The following is a 12,764-nucleotide window of genomic DNA, read 5'->3' as shown; positions in this document are numbered from 1 at the left end:
GGTCACCCGTCCTTCTAGCCAACGTGCCCTTGTGTATGTCTTTTTGTATTTGATGATGTTGCCTTTGCATCCTAGTTTAGTGGATGGATGATGGATGTGTTCTAATTCATCAGTGTAGCTGATGTGGTTCTTTTGTGAAGATTATTTCTACAAATATTCACATGGAAATTCACAGAGAAGTATGTAATCTTTCATTCAAATAATCACTAACTTAGAGGAAAATTGTGTGTGTTGTTTTATTAGCAGTAGTATTTTGATAGATAATCTATGGGGTCCCTAATTTAGAAAACAGATGCCAGGATAAGAATGGCTTTTTTTTTTTTTTTGGTGTCATGTATCACTTCAGACAATGTTTCACTTGTAACTAAGGGATAAAACAAATTAGCCCATTTTCACTGGATAGCTATGTGCTGACTGGATATTCTAAGTCTTTTGGTCTTACTAGGCTTGTTTATCTAGTGAAGAAAACTTCTAGTCTACTGAAGACTTCTGTTGAAATATTTGATAGCCTAAAAGCATTGAAACAAATTCTAAGATTGTAACGAAACCCAAATAAGGCTGAAAAAATACTCTGGTATGGACTTTTGGGGCCCTAAAGAATTAGAACAAAAGTATGAAGAAAAATTAGTACATTAATGGTTTGTATTCATAGTGCACATATTAAGGGAAAAATCAGCTAAGTGAGGTTGACTCAAACATTCCAGGAATTTTCATATTGTGCTTGAAGCTCTGTCCCTTTTATGGCAATGGCAAGTCAGTTATCTGCTAGTAGAATAAAAAAGAATAAATTCTGGCTGCCATAAAGTCAGGATGCATGTGCAAGCTGCATTCAAGGCCCAAAATCAGAAATTGGTTTAGCTGTAAATATTCAAACGTGTTCTTAACGGTTTTCAAGAACAGGCAATGAAGACTAAAACTATGTAAATGCTCGTAATATTGCTTGAGTAAATTTTTTTTTTTTTTTTTTTTACGGAAACTACCATCTTTTTTAGCACAAGTCTACTAACTGTCTACTTGTTATTAGCTGTATTTTTGGAATCGACATGGAAATATTTAGAGAAAACCTGGGAATAGCAAGAGGTGTAAATGAAAGTATGAAGCAAATAAAAGGCTTAACGTTATCCTAGGAAGTTTATGTTCTTATCTTGTGTTAAAATGATGCAGTGATTGTAAGGAGTCAAGGCTCCATGACTGATCCCAAGGGGCCAGAGTAGAAACCAGGGCAAGAAACATCCCAGAAGGCAGGGATTAGAAGAGATTGTCAAAAACTGGAATAAAAAAATCGGGAAGAGGGAAAGGACTAAGTGCTGGAGCCGTGGACTTGATGTTTTGATCAGCTGGAGATCAACTGTGGGAGCAGACTCCTGCCCCTGCCACCAGTTGCAGAGCCCCCCAGCTGGCTGTCCCAGGTTGGACAAGGTTGGACAAGGTTTTTCTTACGGCCATTCCTGGCAAGTCCCAGTGGGGGAAGACTCAGACATGGGTTCTGATGACGTTAATTCCTATGTGACATAATTTTACTGACTTTCTATTGCTATTTTAAAACTTACTTCCCATTATGGACCTTGGTGATATAGCAAATGTTGTACCGATGCCTAACGTCTTTGGGTTAAAAAATGTCTCAGCTCATGCCCTTGGGAATGCCAAAATAATAGTTCAAATCTTGCAGAAAAACACATCCATCTTTCTGGGGACATGCCTTTGAAAATGTTCTCTGATTCACACTGGTCAGACAAACAGTGGATGCTGACTTTGATGCATTTTCCAGGAATGGTGTCTGGTTGGGAAAGAGCTCATGATCTGGAATAAACTGGAAGTGTCATAAGCATAGAAGAGCTCAGGGTGGCAGCCCATGAGACATGCCCCAGACAGTTGCTGACCTGGCAGTGATGCTAGCTCAGTGGCCTTAGTCCTGTCAGGTGCAGAGTAATCTTCTGCAGATTGACAATGATTTCAGCTTCCATTGAATTCATTTTTAGAGTAGCTGAAGTTGCTAAGGACATGGAAAAAAATCTCGTAGATCATAAAGGAGGCCGGAGAAGACGATGCTGGCAGGGTAAAGCTAGAAAACTGCGTATGTCAAAAATGAGGAAGAGTTTAGCTAGGCTGTCACCCTGTACCATCAGGCCCACAAACAATTGTTTGTCTTTCTAATCTGCATACATTACAGTAGATTAAAGTCTGAACATTTCATGAGGAAAACGTGAAAAGTTCTGGAATTCCCTCTGCTTGCTCAGATGTTTTCTGTCATGGCAATGCTAATGTGTAATTATATGGAACGGGCTTGCACATGGTACAGTGTGTATGTATATTGTCCAAATGAGATGTAGGAAATTGATTGATATGGGAATGTGCATATGTGGTTATGTCATGTCTTATATTGTTTCTGATAATGCCTTTCAATTTCTTATAACTGTGGTTCAGCTGCCTAAAAAATTATTTCACAGTTCTAAATCTGAAGATACATAGTCATATTAAATCAGTCATAAAAACAGAGGATGAGTTCTCAGTGAAATTTCATATGCTATTGGACGAAGCATTGCTGAAAAGAAGTGTATGTTGTGATGTACTTAAAACATGAGCATCTTATGTGAGTTTTTCTGCATCTGAAAACAACTAATGAAGTTCTGGAATTTTACTTCAAATGTAAAGCTTGGGTACAACAACACTAGTTAAAAATGAATTTATAATATTGGGTATAAAGTCATCTGTTTCTCGTCATTCTTATTTACTGTGTTAGAAAGTGTCAAGTGCAGAATTCCTGTTCTTAGATTTATCGTATTACATGGAAACTGCCAAGAAAGCATTTTTAAAATCTGAATCACTCAGTGCTACAGGCAGATTTATATATCTTCATAATTAACCAATCTCATAGTTGTCACTGGTGGTGGCCAGCTCTGTGTGCTTCTTTCTGATAACCCAATGTCAAGTGAGATAATTGGTGGAACAGTTGTCTACGCAGTAATTTGACTGGATTTGGTACTTCAAAATAGCACTTTTGATACTTCAAAATTTGTCTGGGTGATGGAATTACCTCGTGACCCTCTTCTTAAGTGTAGAACTGGGTCTGTCATGGAAAAGCCTGATCTTACGAAGGTCTCCATAAGTTTATTTAGACTGGATTTTGGTGTGTGTGCATCTGGGGAGGCGGAGAAGGGAAGGGGTCGTAAAACAGTCAAGGCACTTTGCCCATTGTGGCAAAATGCTGCAATACCAGCTAGGCAAAGGAATATTTCTCAAAGTATTGGCTGGGTAAGACCAACCTCCATGGTGAGATGTCCCCCAATGCATGCTGTGCTCCCAGTGGGATGGCTGGCATTTCGGTCCTCTCCTTACACCTGCTTTCCCATGGTGTGTTGTGGACCAGGCTGGAAGCATCACCAGCTTTTTCTTCCCCAGCTCTTTCCTCCTTCCTGTAAAGCCTTGGAGATGAACCAGCACTGTTTCCCTTGAGCTGGCTGCTGGCACCTGTGTGTTGAAGCAGGAACACAGCTGGGCTTGAGCTGGCCAGCAGAGATGTGCTCCTGCCTCAGCGGCAACAGCTGCTGCCCTTCATCCCGTGGGAGAGACAGAGGAGCATAGATATGCCAGTGGGCTGTTGCCAGTCCGAAGCTGGGAACTTCATGGCCACATCTGCTTCCCATGAGCGAGAGGACGAGTAGAAGCAATCGCACACTATCCTGCCAGGGCTGCAAATGTTTGGTCTGCAGGAGCACCTGCACTGGTCCCATTGCACTAGGGATCAAGGTCTCCTGCTGATGGCTGTAGGTGATGAGAAAAATATCCTTGCTCTCATTGCTTGGCATCTGCTTCCAAGTCTACAAGCGATGAGAAAGTGGAGAGAGCACGCTGCAAAAAGTCAGTATGATCTGTGTGTCTTTTCTTGCTCATGGGGTGTTCTAGCAATTTGTTTATGACATGAGGAATGAGGTCTGTTGCTTAAGAATTATTACGTGCAGAGTTAGCAGTCTAAATTCTCTGTCACTAGAGTGAAAAGGAGTTTCATCATCTCAGTTTTTTGAGGGTTACTTGGTATTAGGAGATTTGCCAAGCAAAAAAAAAAAAAAAAAAAAAAGAGGCTGGTCGGGTTGTCTTTACTGTTTTCTTCCCTTACAGATGGTGTTGCCCTGTTCTGTAGACTGAAAGTCAAGTGTCATGTCTGTAACCATTTTTATTTTTTTCATACATGTTTATTTAGATATTGGAACTTAGTAGCTATAGGCTGATAGCTTCCTAAAAATGAGTCAATTAAAATATAGCAGGTGAAAATGCATGCTGTGGTCTAATGTCAGGAAGCCATTAAAAACCTCTGGATGTCTTGACAGCTGAGAAGCTATCCAGGTACTGATCAAAGTAATCAGCGGTAGAAAAACACCTATTGAGGTTTTAAGCTGAGTGATCAAAGAGATTTTTTTAATGTGATAAAGGCACATTAATATAGAGACATCTTCCAAAACATTATTGACAGAATACAAGGGAACTGGTTTTCTATAGGTTTTGTTTTAATATTTCCCAGTGTTAAGTAAACAGTATAAAGGAGACAGACTACTGGGGAGGATCTTTTAGTCCAGAGTTCTTTTCAAGGAAGTGGGAATAAGAATGAGCGGTTGACCGAAACCCGTAAAGTTATGTGGCTGTGCCCAGCTGATGTAGTGTTTCCTTTTTTAAGGACTTTGAACAGTGGATAGAGATCACAGCATCTCGAACCCCTGTGAAAAGCAGAAGTGCATGTGTTAGGGGAAAAAAATCCTTAAATGTTTCAGAATAAAAGATAACTTTAGTTTTTCTGTTTTTGTTTTTCCAGGCCTTATTTAGAAATTGAAAAGAAATTTACATTATGTATTATTCTCAGAATAGGCAGTAAAATAATTGTTAGGGTAATGATAAAAGTATTTGCAATGTACTTTTATTTATTGGAATTCTTTCTACAGTTATAAATAGTTTGAGTAAACAACTTCATTTTGGAACCTGCAGTATCAGCCAGGCACAGTTCCTGCAGTCTGTATTATTCTCAGTCTTGTGCTACATATAAAGTCATGTCTATATATTGGCATATGAAGTTTCTTGAATAAGATTTTTTTTTCACCAGAAGCATCTCCTTTATTTTTATGATTGAGTGAAGTACTTGTGCACATCCTTGTTTCTGCAATCTTCCCTTTTTGTTTACAAACCAATGATACTGCTGCTTTCTCTCTTTCAGTGTTTTTATTTTTTTCTATTCTAGTCATATATTATTGGTGCCTATTAACAGAAGCATCTCTTAATAGAACCCCCTCAATATTTGGTGTAATATTCAAAAGCATTTTACACTTAATTTCAAGCAAACATATCTAGTACTGCTAAATCCTTTTCAGACTAAGAGGTGTGCTATGCATAATGTAATAAAACCTTATTTCGTTAATCAAGTATCTGTTTCAGGTAGTTCTGTTTTTCTGCACTCATCCCCTTTTATTTTTCTTCAGGAAAAGTGTGACCCCCCTGGATCCTCTCCCAATGCCTTTAAAACCTGCAAGAACTTCTCTCATCTAAGTCAGGACTGTGGATCTAGATGGATAATCAAGGAAGAATTACAAGCTCCAATGAATTTCTGTTCCCTTGACAATAAAGTCAGCATAGCCTAGATTCTGACTTTGTGGTAAAAATAAAATATACTTTTTTATTCTTTTAGGTTAAATTGTGAACTTTAACACTGTGCAATCTAAGGATGCAGCCAGCATCCAGTACAGCCGCAGGTGCATGTGGCTGGCTTCATGCTCACAAGCAGAAGTCCGTTCCCTATTCTGCCACAAACTGCTTCTGCAGCCCTAGGGAGCATTTTTAGCTTCTCTGTATCTCACTTTCCCCCAAGTGAAGAAAGGGTAATAGAACTTCATGACATTGGAAACTAGATATAAGTCTGTTGTGCTAGTGATTATACAAAGCCTGAAAATGTATAATAAAAACTAATTTGATCAAGTTTGACAATTAATTTTCAGTACCACCAGCTTCAGGAATAAAAGTCACATGCACATCCCAAAAGGTGGCAGCTCACACTCATCACTTATCATGTAACTTTGGATTGTCTAACATTTTGCTGTATTGGCCTTTACTGTTCTTATTTTTGGGTGTTTTTATGGCAACCACATGTTTTATTGGCAACCCCAAAAACTTTGTTTAAAGAGGCTAAACGTAAGAATGGGAAAAAAGACATGATCAAAGGGAATTGCGTCAGAGAGTTCAGGATAGTGCACCAGATTAGCTGGGGATTTCCATCTCAAGCTTTATTTTGTCTACTTCTTCATGACCCTCTTTGAGAGAGAAATTGTTCATAACTGAATTGATTCTGCTTAGAACCCTATAATAGAAAAGTCTTTTTTTCTTTTTTTTTTTTCTCCTATGAGAAAAGGCAAGTATTCACAAAATTATTTGGATGAGTAAAAGCAATGGATTTGAATTTTGATATCCAGTGTAGAAGAAGAAAATAAAAGTAACTGGACAGAATAGCTTTAAACCCACATGTCTTATGATGCCTACCAATTTGATTTATCTGAGAAAAAAAGAAAAGGCAAGATTTCTAATCCCTAAGATAAATTTAATATATAAAAGTCTTTTGGAAGTTGACAATCTCATTCTTATTTTTTTATATTTTTAAGTTTCTTTGACATGAAATTCCTTTCCAGTGAAAGAAAGGGAAATGAAGGAAATGAATAAAGGAAAGGCTTGCCAACAAATGATAAGCTTTGGATTGTCATAAATACCTATAAAAATTTTAGTGTCATAATTTGAGAGCATGCTACCTGCTCTCCTCTTCAATGGTGCTAAGTGAAAGTAAAGGAGGAGTGATTTAATTCTTTATGATTAAATCTACAGAGTTAGACAAGAGGGAATCTCATCTGTTCTCAGCTGGATAGCAAACAGTGGAGCTATTCTTTTGGTCGCAAAGCCCTGACCTCGTAGGGAAAAGTGATCCAACTGCTTCCAAAATAGGCACATCTGTATACTATAGTACTTTGTCTCTCGGTGATGCTTGATGAACATCCCAGTAGTTGACATGACAGGGTATGTATCACAGCACTGAAAATAGTGCAGACTGCAGGGCACAGGAATTGTGAGATAAATGTAGAGCTAGAGAATAAAAGACATGAAGCTGTACGTCACCCCCAAATTTAGGAGCCCCTATGTATTTTTTTATTTAGAAAGTTATGTCTATCTATTTTAGGAAGTATAGCAGACAGCTTCTGTTCTTCATTCTCCTCACTACTTGCAGTTTCTGGTGGCCACCTAAATACTTCACCTGTCTTAAATATACTTACAAAGACTAAATTACTCAAGTGTCATTATAGAATATTTTTTTCTGTGTTCAGATGCTGAAATACAGAAATGGAGATGGAAGTGCAAAGAAAACAACGGCTGTTTGCTCTCACAGTAGGACTGGGAGAATAGGCTGACCCCACTGGCAATGTACTGGCAGTCAAGAGGTGTGATCTCTGCTGTAATTTCTCTGTGATTAATTAGGGGCGGAGAGGACAGGGGAGTAGGCTGCAGTGACTTTGCTGGCTGGTCCTAAAGCGGCAGCATCCCGCTGCGAAAGAGATGCTTCCTCTCCTTTCCCCGTGCCTGTTAGCGCAAGTGTTCCCTTTGCTGTTAGCGGGAGTCCAGTCAGCCAGGCTGGCCGCGACATGGAGGCCAGCACGGGAGCGGGGCCAGGCCGTGGCCCTGAGCGGCAGCGGGGCCTAGGTCAGTGTGCCAGGAGCTGTGCAAACCGCAGCTCCCAGGTGTGGTTTCACACCAGGCCTCAGCTGGCCTCGAGGAGGGGTGGAGGATGCTTGGGGCCGACCTTCTGGCAGCCGCTGGCTTCCTGAAACTGCAGCCGTGCTCCCGCTCCTGTGTCTTTGAGTCTGGAGCAGCAGTGGCTGTTAAATATGTTTGCATGATGTACAGCCAAACGTACTTCCCCTTTACTGCTGCCTGAATGTTAACGTAATGTTAATGCGTCTTCCTACAGAGAAAATCCTTAAAGAATACTCTGTTTTTGTAGTCGAGCTCCAAAAAGCTAGGAAAGCTCTGTGCAACCTAAATACAGGCCCTTTCGCATCATGCTAGCCTTTAATTGCTTGATTTATTTCCCAGGACCCCATCTCACTGAATGCACAAAACAGGTTTTCCTCACTGAATGAGTGAAGATGCAGGGTTTGTTTTTTTGTTTACTCTTCAGTTTTTGGACTTGTTTCTTGTTTAAGATCTGATAATCAAATCACCCTATGAAGACAGCATAATCATCTTCAGGTTCTTAAGAGCTTCATGTGGCTGTTATCACGATCATACCTGAATGCTCCGACAAGGAGCACTGATTTCTCGAAACCTACCTGGGTTTAAGGAGGCGGTGTGTGGCTGCTGGCAGTTGTTTCATCCCATTCTTTTTGCATGAGCCAGAGTAGCGCTAGTAAATATTTCCTAGAGATTTCATAGTTATTTACTGACAATTTGGGAGAGGATGGATAGGAAATGTTAGAAGTACCTCCTAGTTAGCATGTGGTAGCATTTTATAGTTTGCTTGGTTATGCTTTTACCACAGTGACTTCAGCTGAAACCAGGTCTTCAAGATCTTTGGTCTGAGAAAAGACCCTAGACAAAACACATAGAAAATGAGGAATGTGTGATTAGTGGCTGCCTGTAAAAAGTGTGGAAATGATTTGTGCAGCGTGTTCAAGGGATTTCATGGTAGAGGTGGGGACCAAATCTCCTTCTCCAGGATACCACTCAACTTACTTAACCAGGAAAAGTCCTTGCAGTTCTCTTCCTCAGATCTGTGTATCTTCTGGTATCCGCAGCGACAAAGCAGCAGTCATGCGGAGAGCCTCAGAGAGGTAGCAAAGTCTAATGCTGAGATCTCATATTCTCTTTAAATGGATTTAAGTGGGGTGGCACTGACAGGGATGGCCATGCTCTCCTCACAGCTTGTTACTTTTTTCAGAAAGAAATATATTTTCACCCAGACAGTTCCTCGCTCTGGCTTGCTAGACAGCAAAGGTGCAAGGGAGATACGGTGGTGCCAGCTTGGATAGAGCAGGCTGGCATGGAGAACTTGGGTGGCTCCAGACCAACAGTAATTGAATGAGTTTAGCCTGTGCAAGGAATGCTATTGAGCTTCTTGGAAGACAGTAACCCTCTGCTCAAGGCAGGGCTTATATGGAGCTTTCCCAGAGGACTTTAATTTTGCATTTTCTGACTTGCTTTACCTTGGAAGAAGAAGATTGAAAATCTAAAACCTTCAAAAATAATAAAAAGAAGAAAGAGAATTGAACAAAGAAACATGTCATCTTGTTTACATTTTGACTCTTTCAAGAAAGTAAGGTTGTGAAGCGTAGCTCTACCACAGAGATTTGTGATGAGGTCTTGGTTCTCTGCTGCTCTCAGCTATCCCATCACTTTCTCTGGGGTTAGGAAGGTGCAGTATTTGAAATCCTGTCTCAAAGGCATCCTAGTTATGGAAAGTAGTGGCAAAATGTGGATTCCTTTTGTCATATCTCATCCAGACTATTATTTCACTACAGTAAGGAGCCTACACTCTGATTTACATGTTTCTTCTCTGTCTCTCAGCCCAGGTTCTTTGCCCTGGCTGTACTGGTTATTTTCCTTTTATGTTATCTGTTTGTCATCCTTTTTTTCCTCACTCTTTTGTCCTTATAGTCTATTTCCTGTGTGTTTGACTATCATTTCAGTCTTGCCCTTCCCTGTTCATGTCAAGCCAATTGAACTTACATATATTGCCAGTGCTACTAGATTTGCCTCTAATAAGAAAAAGTGAATGCAGTAAATCAAAGGTTTTCATGTTAACATGGCAAGTACTTGAATATTTTGTCTTTTAACTGCTGATGAGCAAGCAGTTCCCAGTTTACAAGCTGCTTAATCTGTTTAATGTATCCATTGCAACATCAGTGCTTTGTCTGTGCTCCTCTTTTGGTGTTCCTGTCCTTCTATTGAACTGTTGCCAGATACAACTCGTATGCCTGAAAACATGGAAAGAACTGATGGAATAATTGTGTTTCTTTTTCCCTGGAAATTGTTCAGTCAGACCTTGCTTCAACAGCTTCTGTGTTGTTTTTATAGCTGTCCTCTCCGGTGCTTAACATTGCCATGAGAGCAGGGAAAGGTCAGATGCTGCAGGACCTCCTTGTGAACCTGCTTTGCATCTCATGAATATGAAGCTTTTAAAACTAGCTAAGAGCTTTGTGGGAACAACTGGAGAAAGATAAGATCTCTGAATTCAGCTGAATAACAGTAGAGCTGCAACACTCTTATTTTTAGGCTTTATATAGGCAGATGCAGGTTTTTGCAACGCATTTTGAATTATCGGTGGTAATAGAATATTATGTGTTACTACCTAATGTATAAACCTTAAAGTTCTCCTAAGCATGTTTCTAATTAGATAATATCTCTCAGAAAGTCAGTGTTGGCATTATGACAAGTCATGTACTTCTAAACATGGTGCCATTCATGTCCTGTTGGTAGCACGTAGCCCCTGCTATCTAATGGATGGCAATGAGCACCTCAAAACTAATTGCAAAGCTGGCATGCACTACAGATGTATTAAAAACACAAAGTGTATTGTGGTTTTTATTTTATTTTATTTTTTTTCCCCAATTAACTGTACTTAACTCAAAACAAAGTGTCTTGGTTGTCCAAAAAGATCATTGTATGCCTGAATAAAGTAATTTGACAGTGTGAAGCTGCATAAGCAGTATGATGTTATCTTGTACAGCCCTTAGGACAAAAAGAAATACGTAATTCTCAGTCTTCTAATAGTGTAAATACAGTAGAAGGGGAAAATTATGAGGGTTGAGTGTAAAATTATAGCAGGTGTTTTATAGCTTATACATGCAGCAATTTCAAAGCATATGAAAGCAAGTAAGGTCCCCATGGGTTCAGTGAGCTTTAGGTTAAATCTTAAACATTAATAAATCTTAGAGCTGAATTAAGACTAAGAAATGAAGAAGGAATCCAGAAGAAACCTAACAGTCAAAAGTTCTGGAGTTCTCTGTTCATATTTTGCTAACTATGATCAGCAAATATTGATGAATAATCTGAGGACTGATGGGGATGGCTGCTTTGGCTGCTGGTGGTGTTTGAATAAGAACTGCTGTCTTGTAATTCAAAGTGAACAAATATTAGAATTGCATCACATGTCTTTTAAGTGTTTGTGGGTGTCATGACTTCCATAATGCATAAAACTGCAAGGAAAATAAGTTGTGCTTTTTGAACAGCAAGATTTAAAATTCTCACTGTTGGCTTTCACTGTTTTTTAGGATCTTTTCTTTTAAGGAGTTTTGCTTTTAATATAAATGAGTAATTGTTTTACATTTTCAAAGGAATAATAATGACATTGTTGCATTCGAGATAGTTCGGAATTTAGGAATGTGACTTTTATTTTAAGGTTGCATGGGATCTCCCAAAGGCATTTCACTTTTGACCTTTAGATGAAATAAATGGATGTTCGCTTTTTGTAGAATGGACGGAGTCTGCTGGTGGAGTGTAAAGGCATTTCTTATTTAGCACAAAGTCAAGCTTTATGTGGAGAATTAGATATACAGATTAAGCACCAGTGCTAAAATGCAGTAATGCCAATATAATGCCAATCTTGTTCTCACCCTAAATAAGTTTGCATCCTTAGATACAATTTGTCCTTAATGTGAATCTGTGTTACTCGCTCTTTAAGCCTTTAGCTTCTGTGTTTCTAATTTTCTGTTCATAATTTCCTGGCAGTAGAGACACCTGTTTGTGTACGTGTGTGTAAAGGGCCAAGCTTTATTTCTTCAGAAGTCTGGGGGGCTTGCCATGTGCGTTAGCACACTCATTTGTTAGCAGGTGTATCTAGTTTTCATGATAGGGCAGTTTTGATTGCAATTAACAGGAAATAGAGGCTAAGATTATGACTTCTGTATTACGTGTATCTTAAACTATGTCTTCATATTACTATGGTGCTTACAACACGCTTGTTCTTCCAACTCTTCCTCAAGAGACTGTATGTGCAGCAGTTTTGTGTGGCTTTACCTTTTTAAATAAAGTCCCTGTGTCATAGTTGGATTTTATATGTTAGAGAAGGCAAAGTCAAAAAACCCGCTGCCCACTGGAAGCAGAAGGTGGAGATTTATTGTGATGTTCTGTGGATCCTCTGGCAACACGTCCCTGGCTGTGAAGCAACCTGTTTTAAGTGCGGAACCAGCCAGCTGGAGCAGGCTGTGGGCTTACCACGGGGCTGTCCAGCTTCCCAGCAGTAGGATATGCCGCGAAGAGGTGACGAAGGTTTCCCTCGGCAGCTGTGAGAGCTGCACTGTGCAGCTGTACCTGTTTGAAGCCCATTCCTGAAGAAAGGCTGCAAACCCAGCAGTGCTACCTGAGGTCTGTGTCTGCATTGCGGCCCACTTGGTCACGCTTGAACAGTATGTACCGCACGGAGGAAGCATCAACGTTGTTTCCAGTTATTTACTGTACATACAAAGTAGGTCAAAGAGGCATTAAAACATCAGCTTCCATTTTCAGGCACTTGGTTTAGATGTAATAACAACAGCAAAACTTGCCAGCCCTCTTCCTCTCCATCACCCCCCTCTGCTGGACCTGCATAGCTTGGGGAAAAGTCAAGACAAATTACAGAGGAAAGCATTAATCACTGTCCTGTAGCCAGCTGCTTCAAATCTTAGGTGGGATGGGGCAGAGAGTATGGCACCTCAGTACTGAAGCACAGAGCATTTGCTTTTCGGGGCCAGCTATAAATGGATTTCAGTATT

General features: G+C 39.9%; 1 protein-coding gene across 2 annotated transcripts in view; it reads left to right on the top strand.

Moving 5' to 3' along the window:
* Positions 1-12,764, top strand: part of COL4A1 (collagen type IV alpha 1 chain) — a gene marked incomplete at its 5' end in the record, with an annotated part of 129,074 nt that overhangs the window by 7,591 nt on the left and 108,719 nt on the right. The gene's annotated exons all lie outside the window — the stretch shown is intronic.

This window comes from Anser brachyrhynchus (assembly GCF_964034855.1).
Source record: "Anser brachyrhynchus genome assembly, chromosome: 1".
Classification (NCBI taxonomy): domain Eukaryota; kingdom Metazoa; phylum Chordata; class Aves; order Anseriformes; family Anatidae; genus Anser; species Anser brachyrhynchus.
The sequence above is the reverse complement of the archived record's forward strand: the minus strand, read 5'-3'. Positions and strand labels throughout refer to the sequence as shown.